Here is an 8767-nt window from a genome sequence, read left to right as displayed (position 1 = left end):
GCCCGGAGAGGGAGAGGGCCCGAGGCCTCAGGCCTGCAGGGTTTAACCCGGCAGGGACCTCACCCTCTGGAGGAGGGGCCCGAGGCACAGCCCAAGGCGGCGACTGGCCAGGACGCGCCTCAGGGCCGCTGCCTCAGGGGCCCCAGGTCCAGCCGCTCACCCACGGGAGCCCCGAGGCCACAGCACCCGCCCAAGGGGTGAGGTGACCGCCGCGGAGGGCAGCGCCTTGCCTTCCCGACGCCGGTCTCAGACGCCAGACCGCGCTTTCCCGGCCAGGGGAGGCCGAGGCTGCTGGCCGATGGGCGTCGGCACCTCCCGGCTCGTGCTCCCGGCTCGCGCTCCGGGAGGGCCGCGGCGCCTCCGGGCTCCTCAGAGCCGGTGCTGGGAAGCTGGTTTTTTCATTTGCAGAAACTGAAGAGCATCATCTCCCACTCCACGCTTTTCACCTGTGAAGTCCAGAACTGCTACTGCAGACCCGGCGTCCCAACATCAGGCCCACGAAGGACCTGTGGCCGCTAGGAGGCCGCTCCCATCAGCCCTGGCCAGCCCACGTCCCGGGGAGGTTTGCGTCCCTGGGTCTCAGGGGGTGGGAAAGGCCGGCATCCCTGGGGCTGCTTCCTGAACGTTCCCAAGCCGGGGCCTTCGCCAACCTAGGATAGCTGGAATCTCGGTCGAGTGCCCCTGCTCCTTCATCCCCGCGGGCCGAGGGCTTGGCCTGAGGCCCCGGACTGAGGCCCCCGGGCTGGGCCCGCAGGCGCTGGGCGAGGGGCCTCCAAGGGACCTTGAGAGCAAGGCCCTGGGGGCGCAGCCCAGGCTTCCAGCCGGGCTTGTGGGGCGGGTCCTTGGCCGGCTGCCCGGGGCGGCCCCACCACCCTGCCGGGAGCGCCCGCTGTTCTGAAAGCAGCGACTTGTGAAGCCAGCAGCAGGGAACGTGCTGGGGACAGGGCCGCGGTGGCTTCGTGGACGCTCAGGGACGGAGACGCAGGCCGAGGAAACGGCCTTTCCTGGCCTCCAAGGGCCCCACACTCCGCCCTTGGCTTTCGCAGTCCCAGTCTCGCTTTTGCCTGTTTGGCAGATGTGGGAGCAGGGAATGACACCCGACCGTTCCTCCCTCCAGACAAGACCTGGGGATCCAGGTGAGGTCCACCTGCAGCCCGGGAGGAAGCGGCGGCCCCCTAAGTCTGCCCAGCCCGTCCCCGACGTCCTTACGGGTCACCTGGAACGAAAACTCCATGTTTTCCGGGTTGACGACTTCATGTCCTTCAACGTCTACAACCACTAGGAGGGAAAACGCGCCCCTCTACACCCGACTCAGGCGCTCCTGGGCTGCCTGAGCCCTTCTCTGGACAACTTGCTCCTGCGGGTGCCGGCCTCGGCATCGCCACTAGCCCAAGTCGAGGGTCTCGGTGGAGGCCCCAGATGTGACGGGAGAGCTGTGGCGCGGACAGCTGCAGCCGCCTGCCCCTGCCCCGTGCATGTGCTGCAGCCACCTCCCCCCACCCTGTGCTTGTGCTGCTGCCCCCTCCCCTGCCCCGGCCCCGTGCATGTGCTGCAGCCCCCTCCCCTACGCTGTGCATGTGCTGCACCCGCCTCCCCTGCCCGTGCATGTGCCGCAGCCTCCTCCCCCGCCCCATGCATGTGCTGCAGTCGCCTCCCCCGCCCCATGCATATGCATAGCCGCCTCTCCCGCCCCTTGCATGTGCTGCAGTCACCTCCCCCGCCCTGTGCATGTGCATAGCCGCCTCCCCCGCCCCGTGCATGTGCTGCAGCCGCCTCCCCTGCCCCGTGCATGTGCTGCAGCCGCCTCCCCCGCCCTGTGCATGTGCATAGCCGCCTCCCCCGCCCCGTGCATGTGCTGCAGCCGCCTCCCCTGCCCCGTGCATGTGCTGCAGCCGCCTCCCCCGCCCTGTGCATGTGCATAGCCGCCTCCCCCGCCCCGTGCATGTGCTGCAGCCGCCTCCCCTGCCCCGTGCATGTGCTGCAGCCGCCTCCCCCGCCCTGTGCATGTGCATAGCCGCCTCCCCCGCCCCGTGCATGTGCTGCAGCCGCCTCCCCCGCCCTGTGCATGTGCATAGCTGCCTCTCCCGCCCCGTGCATGTGCTGCAGTCGCCTCCCCCGCCCTGTGCATGTGCATAGCTGCCTCCCCCACCCCGTGCATGTGCTGCAGCCGCCTCCCCCGCCCCGTGCATGTGCTGCAGCCGCCTCCCCCGCCCCGTGCATGTGCTGCAGCCCCCTCCCCCGCCCCGTGCATGTGCTGCAGCCACCTCCCCCGCCCCGTGCATGTGTGTAGCCTCCTCCCACCGCTCTGTTAATGTGCCGCAGCCGCCTCCCCCGCCCCTTGCATGTGCTACAGCTGCCTGGCGCCCTCCATGGAAGCGCTGCTTCACGTACCCCCACGCTTAAAGCCTCCGTTTCCCTCACTGACCCCTGAACAAGGCTACGCTGATACCAGAGAGGAGAACAGGGCTTCGCACGCTGTGAAGCATTGTCATCCGCATTTTATCTATGGCCACACTAATCTAACATTTTATGGTGGATACCCCAAATTTCCTAACTGCAGCCATGCACTTCTGTCACCCCTAAACCTTGTCCACACCACCAGCTGCCTCTTCTAACTTCCACAGGGTTCTTCTGTCTGTGCTCTCCCTCCACCCCGTCCGCTAAGCGCTTTTCTCAGAATACACGGATTGCGCCCGCCTCGCTCTAACCGTCTAGTGCTTTCCCACTGTTTCTCCTGGACCCCGTGGGCCCCCCCACCTGCCCCAGCCACCTCCTCTGTGCCCTCCGTCCACGCCGGCTTGCTCTCCTCTGCGGGGGCTGGTCCTCCCGGCTTCCCTGCTCCGATGCATTCCCTCGGTGTCCACCTGCCGTGAAGCCTTCCCTGCCTGCTACAGTCTTCCATCCCGTCCCGTTTCTCTCTCCCGTGCTGGCTCTTCACCCTTCGTGGTGATTATCGCTCCAGTACCTGAATTCTCGCGCCTCCTTTGGGCAGGCGTCCGGTGCCCTGCATGGGCGCGTCCACTGTGGGAGCAGAGCGGCTTTCGCGGTGCTCCTGCCCCGGGCGAGGTTTCTTGCTGGCACCGGTGGCCGGCCCACCCCGGCCTCCTCGGGGCTCCAGGGCACCCCAGGGCCCCGCTCAGACAGCTCCCGCCTTCGTGAGCCTCCCAGCCAGTCAGTGGGCGAGCTGCAGCGCCTGGGGCCACTCCGGTCTTCTCGCTCAGAGGTGGGTGAGCCCCGCGCCCCATGCTCACTTCCAAACCACCCAGGAGGCGCGGCCAGGCCCCCGGCCATTCCCCCGGTGGGGGCTTTCTCGTTCCCTCCGCTGCACCCTTTCCACTCGGCATCCTCTCCCGTGCGCCCAGCCCATCCTGCCTGCTGACACGCCTCCGGCCCCGTGCAACGTGCCCCCTCCACCAAGAGCACAGAACCCCCTGGGCCCTTCCCCGCCGGATTCCCGTAGCCCCCTCCCCTGTCTTCTAACTTTCCTCGTGACACGTCGTTGGCTCCGAGTCAGGGGTGTGCTGCCGTCCTCCAGCCACCTCAGGACATCCCGATGCCCACTGTCAGGGGCTCCACGCCCGCCCTCAGTGCCTCCACGGCCGCCCTCTGGGGCTCCGCGCCCGCCCTCTGGGGCTCCGCGCCCGCCCTCTGGGGCTCCATGCCCGCCCTCAGGACACCCGCCCTCTGGGGCTCCGCGCCCACCCTCTGGGCCTCCGCTCCCGCCCTCTGGGGCTCCGCGCCCGCCCTCTGGGGCTCCATGCCCGCCCTCAGGACACCTGCCCTCTGGGGCTCCGCGCCCGCCCTCTGGGGCTCCGCGCCCGCCCTCTGGGGCTCCATGCCCGCCCTCAGGACACCCGCCCTCTGGGGCTCCACGCCCACCCTCTGGGGCTCCGCACCGGCCCTCAGGGCCTCCATGCCCGCCCTCAGTGCCTCCACGCCCACCCTCTGGGGCTCCATGCCTGCCCTCAGGACACCTGCCCTCTGGGGCTCCGCGCCCACCCTCTGGGGCTCCATGCCCGCCCTCAGGACACCTGCCCTCTGGGGCTCCATGCCCGCCCTCAGGACACCTGCCCTCTGGGGCTCCGCGCCCACCCTCTGGGGCTCCGCACCGGCCCTCAGGGCCTCCATGCCCGCCCTCAGTGCCTCCACGCCCACCCTCTGGGGCTCCATGCCTGCCCTCAGGACACCTGCCCTCTGGGGCTCCATGCCCGCCCTCAGGACACCTGCCCTCTGGGGCTCCGCGCCCACCCTCTGGGGCTCCGCGCCCACCCTCTGGGGCTCCGCACCCGCCCTCAGTGCCTCCGCGCCTGCCCTCTGGGGCTCTGTGCCCGCCCTCAGTGCCTCCGCGCCCGCCCTCTGGGGCTCCGCACCCGCCCTCAGTGCCTCCGCGCCTGCCCTCTGGGGCTCCGCGCCCGCCCTCTGGGGCTCCGCGCCCGCCCTCAGGACACCTGCCCTCTGGGGCTCCGCGCCCGCCCTCAGGACACCTGCCCTCTGGGGCTCCGCACCCGTCCTCAGTGCCTCCGCGCCTGCCCTCTGGGGCTCCGCGCCCGCCCTCAGTGCCTCCGCGCCTACCCTCTGAGGCTCCGCGCCCGCCCTCAGTGCCTCCGCGCCTGCCCTCTGGGGCTCCGCGCCCGCCCTCAGTGCCTCCGCGCCTGCCCTCTGGGGCTCCGCGCCCGCCCTCTGGGGCTCCGCGCCCGCCCTCAGTGCCTCCGCGCCTGCCCTCTGGGGCTCCGCGCCCGCCCTCTGGGGCTCCGCGCCCGCCCTCAGTGCCTCCGCGCCTGCCCTCTGGGGCTCCGCGCCCGCCCTCTGGGGCTCCGCGCCCGCCCTCTGAGGCTCCGCGCCCGCCCTCAGTGCCTCCGCGCCTGCCCTCTGGGGCTCCGCGCCCGCCCTCTCCTCGTTCCCTGGTTGCCGTCGCCCCTGCCTGCAGGTCAAGGCCTTGGGCTTAGAGACCCTGTGGTGCCTGACGCAGAAGTGGTCTCCAAGACCCACGAAGGAGCCACAAGGCTCAGAGAGGAAGGACAAATGACGCTCAGTGAGCCTGAAATGGCCCGCAGAGCTTGTCTTCAGGCTTCAGAGGAGGGCAAAGGGCCTCGACACTCACTATTGCTTCTCTCTGAGAAGATGGCCAGTGAGTAAAGGAGAAATAAAGAGAGAAGGGACAGTTGACAGGTAGCCAACAAGTACAGTGTGGGAATCTGTCCACCCCGAATATGCCTGAGGCTCGATCCCGGGGCAGCCTGAAAGAGGAAGGCGGTGGCCCCAAGCCCTGGTCACAGGAGACGCTGCAGGCCGGCCCACGCAGGCCCAGAAGGAAGCTGCCCGCAGGGTGGGGTCCCAGCACGTCCACACTGGCTTCTAATTGGGGCCCTCGTTGTTTCAATGGGCCTCTGGCCTACCTGGGTGGGAAGCTCGTTCTCTTTCTGTCTTTCCACCCATTCCCACCCACTCCTTTCTAGGGCCTTCTCGGGTTCTCAGGACCATTGTCAAATCAGGTAAGTTTTAATGTGAAACTAGTGGAGCATGCCCTAGAGTTGCTGGGACGTTAGAGTGTTCTCGATGGGGAGGGAAAATCAGTTTACAAGAGGGAAATATTCCTAAGAAGGCATTTCTGGCAAGCACGCTGACAAGAGCTCAGAGGGATGACTCTCTAAACCTCTGGGAGTTTGCTGTGATTTCTTTATTCCTTCCAAGTAAATGTTTATGTTCATTCCTAATTTTTAATTTTGTATTCTTTTTCTTAAAAAGGATCCCACAAGTGTGTAAGCTTCAGGTTTACACCTCCATAAGTAGAGTCAACGAGAAGCAAGAAGGAACAACTTGACCTTAGCGGAGCTGCTGACCACGGACCACGCTCAGAGCTCAGGGACGACTGCTGGGTGAAGGGAGGTGAGGTGCTGGCGTGCCGGCAACCAGCCAGCGAGGCGACCAGGCCCCTGCACTGCCGGAACTGGGCTTGGGCAGATTCACACCCCAGCCCAAAGGCCCCGCTCAGCTCTGCGGCTCCAGAGGGCGGGGCAAACGCCCACCCCTTAGTCCTGAGCCTTCGCCGCAGAGGATGGGGGCGTTGGCCTCTGCGCCTCGGGTGAGACCCTGCTCCAAATAACCCAAAGTCGGCTGCCCGCCCAGAACCCGCACCCCGCCAGCCCTCAGGAAGCTGGGCGACTGGACCCGACTGGACAGGCATGGCAGCCGCGAGGCCCCTGGTGCCTTGGGAGCCCCCGCCCCACCGCGTGGAGGCAGCGGCAGAGGGGCTCGTCCCCTGTGTAGACAGCAGGAAAGGAAGCGTCTTTCTTGGGCTTCATCACAAAGCTCCGTAGGTGGAGAGTGAAGATCCACAGGTCGGAGAGGATAAAAAAACTGCATCAAAATCACAAAAACAGCAAGTGCAATGCAGTCAGGGTATTGACTGATTAGCACCTTCAACAAATATTTATTGAGTGCATCTGTGAACAAAGCAAAATCACTGTCCTCATGGAGCTTACAGCCCAGCAGAGAAGACAGTGCTCCGGGCTGACGGACAGCGAGCGCAGGACAGAGGACAGACGGAGCGCCGGGCCAACAGGAGCACGTTCCCCAAGGACGAGGGCCGGAGCTTCCAGACCACACAGGTGTGCCCGTGACAGCGAGAGCTGCACACACGCCGCCTACCACACGCTAGCTCGACTGCACAAACACATGTCTTCTGAAATGAGATTTTCCAGGGAGAGAAAAGATTTAAATTAGATTTACATTTCATGTCATTTAACTGACTTAAAAAGCGCTGGCCATAAATTCCATTTAATAGCAGTTCCGCTGAGGAGGAATGGTGGGGCAACTGTCAATTGGGCGTTACATAAAAGGAGGCAAATGTCTCATAAAAGTGATGGAAGACCCTATTATTGCATTAACCACATCACCCTGTCACACCATTACCCAGCAAGGAATAATAACCAACACACGTAAAAGGAGGAAATCATTTTAAATGTGCATTTAAAATATGTGCAAATGCAAACTGTCCTGAATCAGTTTTTAATACCTTTGCCAGCCACTTTCAGGTCCTCAAGTGCTAGGAAAGTAATTAATAGGTGAGTTACCTGATGGACTAGGTGATGTGTGCCGACAGAGACATTTTCCAATATATGGTTCTTTACAGTTGTGCGTTTTGAAAGCGGGGTCATAAAATCTACACAAATAAAAAACTGATTTATCCCATCCATAAAAACTGCTAATGACACCAGGCTTCAACCTCAAAATTTTTTTCCAGCTTCTAAGGTAAAAGATTTCAAAATGTCAGCAGAATACTCTGGAGGAGGGAGAGCAAGCAGAATACGAAGCAGGTGTGGGAGAGGAAGAAGAAGGATTGCAGATGTGACGTGGAGGGCAGCGTCTCAAACGGAAAGGAGAGTGATGGAAGGAGAAGCAGCCAATATTCAACTCAAAATTACAAATAGCCACAGGTCAGAAGCAGTATCAACAGCTTTCAATATTAACGTGCATTTCTCAGTAATACTCAAGAGGAATGGGTTAGTGAACACAGCTTCACTTGTACCCCCAAATTGGGCAGGAGATCCTGGTTGAGATACACAGAAGACACACTCAATTCAAAGGAAAATTGCTTTGTCAGAAGGGGAAGTGAAGCCGCATCATACATCAAGAAGAAATGTGGCTCTGAAGATATTCTCAAACCTGAAAGAAGCATGCAGGCATGCACCCGAAAGAAAATAAGGAAGACGAGCAAAACTAGATGAAAATCCCTGCTGTGCTGGATGGTGCCGAAAGCAACATGCCTGCCCAGGCTGCCTTTCACCGTGGGGATTTACTAAGTCACACGCTTCCAGTCTGAGGCTGTGAGCGCGCCCCATCAAGCACCACCGGGCGATGCTTCCTCCCGGAAGCGCAGCACGTGGGGAGTCTGCTGGTCTCTCCCTGGTCTTCTCTTCCAGGTTCGGTGGCTTCAGCCTCTGGCCTCCTCTGGCCTGGATCCACTGACTTCAGCTCCTTGCTCTCGTGGGTGTCTCTCTGCTCCTGTGGCTTCCCCCTGTGTCTTTCTTCGTATTCATCCCGTTTGTAAAGGACTCCAGTGGGAAGATTAAAACCCACCCTGGGCCACGCCCTACTGAAGTGACCTCATCGAAAGAAATCCGTGGGCAACAGGGTCACAGCCACAGGAGCGGACATGATTTTCCAGCCTCAAACTAACACGATGGTAACAAATAACTAAAAAATGAGCAAAACATAGACCAAGAGGTGGTAAGTACTAGGAAGAAAACTAAAGCAGGGAAGGGTGACGCGCACCGGGACGGAGGCTGCTAATTTGGGTTGGGTGGTCAGGGACGTCCCACTGAGCGGCCACAAGGGCCTGAGGCCTGGAGGGAGGAGGGGCCGTGCCGGCCGCGGGGAGGGAGCCCAAAGGGCAGGAGGCGCAAAGACGGGTGTGAGGTGAAGTTCATGTGTCAGCCTGGACGGGTGACGGTGACCGCTGCTTGGTCAGGCAAGCACTGGCCTAATTGTTGCTGTGAAGCTCATTCGTGGGTGTAAATCATCAATCGATTGCATCTATGGCTGACGACGTCTATAATCCGCTGAGGAGATTTCCTTCAACAACGAGAGACATCTCGTCCCACCAGCTGAAGGCTGGAAGAGGAGAAGTGGTGATTTCAGAAGTCAGAAAGAGAATTTCTGTCTCTACTTCAGCCAGCCAGTTTCACCTGGGGAATTCACCGAAAAGCTTCCTTAGAGCTCCCAGCTCGCAGCCTGCTCTACAGAATTTGGACTCTTCCATCCCCAC

The 8767-nt window shown here is 62.4% G+C and overlaps 1 long non-coding RNA gene across 1 annotated transcript; it reads left to right on the top strand.

Moving 5' to 3' along the window:
• Positions 1-216: 216 nt before the first annotated feature.
• Positions 217-7664, top strand: LOC139436519 (uncharacterized). The gene is made up of 3 exons (XR_011645773.1): positions 217-562; positions 1118-3223; positions 5746-7664. It is a non-coding gene; the product is annotated as an uncharacterized lncRNA (long non-coding RNA).
• The last annotated feature ends 1103 nt before the right edge of the window (positions 7665-8767 follow it).

This window comes from Dasypus novemcinctus, chromosome 15, assembly GCF_030445035.2.
Source record: "Dasypus novemcinctus isolate mDasNov1 chromosome 15, mDasNov1.1.hap2, whole genome shotgun sequence".
Taxonomy (NCBI): Eukaryota; Metazoa; Chordata; class Mammalia; order Cingulata; family Dasypodidae; genus Dasypus; species Dasypus novemcinctus.
The sequence above is the reverse complement of the archived record's forward strand: the minus strand, read 5'-3'. Positions and strand labels throughout refer to the sequence as shown.